The sequence below is a fragment of the Pteropus alecto genome, unplaced genomic scaffold, assembly GCF_000325575.1.
Source record: "Pteropus alecto unplaced genomic scaffold, ASM32557v1 scaffold17, whole genome shotgun sequence".
Classification (NCBI taxonomy): Eukaryota; Metazoa; Chordata; class Mammalia; order Chiroptera; family Pteropodidae; genus Pteropus; species Pteropus alecto.
In genome coordinates, this window is record NW_006440645.1 from 1,802,129 (window position 1) to 1,805,052 (window position 2,924).

General features: G+C 40.2%; 1 pseudogene; it reads left to right on the top strand.

Annotated features, from left to right (window-relative positions):
* Positions 1-2,066: 2,066 nt before the first annotated feature.
* On the top strand, positions 2,067-2,185 carry LOC112484690 (annotated as a pseudogene).
* Positions 2,186-2,924: the final 739 nt, after the last annotated feature.

The following is a 2,924-nucleotide window of genomic DNA, read 5'->3' on the forward strand; positions in this document are numbered from 1 at the left end:
ATGAAGTACAAAGTTTCAAGAACAACCAGCATTGAATTTTTACAGATGATCAGAAGAAAGCTATTAAAAATGTCAGCTCTTAAAATAGTGATACTCTGAGGACTGCTAAGCATTCTGAAGAATTTACTCAAAATCTTGCCTTTGATATGCTAGTTAGCTTAATCATCACTTTCAAATGTTTAATTCAACTATGTCATATTAACCTCAGACAAACATAAATATGTACTTAGCTAATCATTTTGGGATAACTATTTCTTTGTGTGTGACTACATTGTATTTCAAAATCTTAGCAGTTAAAACAATTAACGCTAGTTTACCCAAAACTTTCTGACTTGGTAACAGATGCTGCAGACAGAAGCTGCTCCGCCAGCCCGCACCTGGGCCTAGAAGTGGCAGTGAGCCGAGGCGGAGCCGGGCGACCACGACAGGCAGGAAGCAGAGGGAGAAGCAAACCTCTGGTGACTGGGAACTTGGGGTAGTTTATTTATTTTTGGTTTTTTAAAAATGTTTTATAACGGCATAGCCAAGTATGCCTAAACAAATGCCAACAACAATAACAAAATCGAGCCACTGTACATACATCGGATGAACATAACAAGGTTAAAACTCGTGAAGTAAGCAAAGGACTTCCCAATGAAGAGGGAATAATCAGCACCCGCCATGCTCCGAACAACGCCGCACAGACGTACAACGCGAACGCTCTCGGAATAACAGGAGAAACAGAAGGGGGCACAGAGTGCGATCACGCCGCAGTCTGTCCTTCTCAGTATTTACCCGATTAACTGTCAGACAAACAGAATAAAGTAGAATAAGGAAATGAGCAAGGCTGGCAAAATAAATTCATAATACGGGGACCAAAATTTCAGTGACACTTGAACTGAAGAGCAAATATAGACCTGAAAAAATGAACCTCTTGAGAAAATATATTAAATAACTCTTGGAGCAAGAGGAAATCCTAATGTCAGTTATAAACTATTTTAAATGACTTTTAAATTAAGATGGGAATATATCATAAGGCAATAATTTGGTCTAAGCGTTCTGGTCACAGGAAAACTTAGAAGAAATGCAATTATAAATAACAAAGGATACAATTTGAAGACAAGAATATAAAAGTGAGAATAACAAACGTATAAAAATAGAAAAGTATCATTTGAATTTAACTGAATAAGTCAACTAAGATCCACAGAAAATATTGCAGAGATTTTTTTAAAGGCATTAGGTCTAAAATGCTTTATTGACTCAAAAATACTTTAAGTATTACATTACCTCCCATACTTTGTAAACTGCTGGTAGCTATTTTTTTTACTGAAAACACATTCTTAATTCTTTCATGTAAAGATGTAATATTAACATTGTTTTGAAATTTTGGGAACCTGAAAAAAACTTATTCTGACAGAAAAGCATCCTATTCTTACATTAAATGTGACTTGGCTACTTAAATTTTGTCTGTTCCTACTGTATTTACAACTTGTTTTATGGTATGAACATAATTTTCTTTTTAGTAGGTAACTGGTTTTCTGTTACTTCTATTCATTATTTGTTGGATTCATTTAAACTTTTATTGTACAACATCAGCGTCTATGGAAGCATGTGCACGTGCACACGCACACGCGCGCACACAGATAGAAACCGGGAAAAGGCAGTGCTGCTTTTTTTCAAAATTAGTGTTACTTGTTTCCTTCGCGTATATTGTTACATTGGCACTAGCAAAAATCAATTAGTAAAAGGGGCTTTGAGTTTCAGGAGTGCAAAACAACAGCCTCTGCCCTTAGGCTCCCACGAAACAAAGCAGAGCTGTTTTTTCAGCATGTAATCAGTGAAGTGTGAAGACATACTTGTAGAATCTATCCGAAATGAGAATAGAAATGTGAAAAAAATCAAAGAAAGAAAGGAAGGAGACTCAGTGACTCGTGAGACGACATCTAGGAGCCTCACATGTGTAATCGGAGTTCCTTAAAGAGGGGTGGAAGGTTGGAGAACATCACGGTCAAAGTAGTTTCAGACTAGGTGAGAACTATAAATGCAGAGTCAAGAAGCTTATCAAAGTCGTGTTCAAGAATCATGGAGTCCACGGCCACACCACCCTGAACGCGCCCAATCCCGTCTGTTCTCGGGAGCTAAGCAGGGTCGGGCCTGGTTAGTGCTTGGATGGGAGACCGCCTAGGAAGACCAGGTGCTGCAAACGTAAAAAATAAAAAATAAAAAAATAAGGGATTGTAAGCTGACCAGGTCCTTGCAATCTGTGAGGTCAACCAAGGGTCGCCTCGCCTAAAAAAAGAAAAAGAAAAAATAATGAAGAAAACTGCACCAAGATATGTAATAATAAAATTGCTCTAAAAATTGATTGAAGGAAAAAAAAAAGAAAAACCCTTAACAGCAGCCAGAGGGAAAAAAGACGCATTACATATGCATGAGGACAAAGACGAGAAAGACAGCGGCATAATTCTTCGAAGGTAATGCTCAGAGCGGGGCGAAGCACTGCGAGGATCCGGCACTCTGCTCCCCGAAACGCCCCCTCCGACTCGAAGGCAAAGCGAGAGCTGCTAGGACACAGGTGGCGAGAATTCGTCTCCAGCGGACGGGCAAAGAAATGCCCCGGCAGAAGAAAACGATATGACGTAGAGAGATGGATCAAAACAAGCAAAAGAGGAACAATAAAGTTTTATTGGAACACACACAGTATAAAAGCAGTAGAAGGAATGGAAAAGCGTCCACCAGAGATGTCATTTCGACCCAGTCCCTACTGAAGGAATGCGGATGAAACCTGTGACGAAGGAGCAGAGAGGGCGAAGCAGGGGTCCAGCTCAGGAGCGAGGGGAAGCAGCCCCGTGCGTCTGGCAGAACACAGGGGCCTCAAGAATCCCCAAACCGCTAAAGTTCAGGGCGAGGAAAGTTACTTTGAAATGAAAGAAGTCACGTGCAGG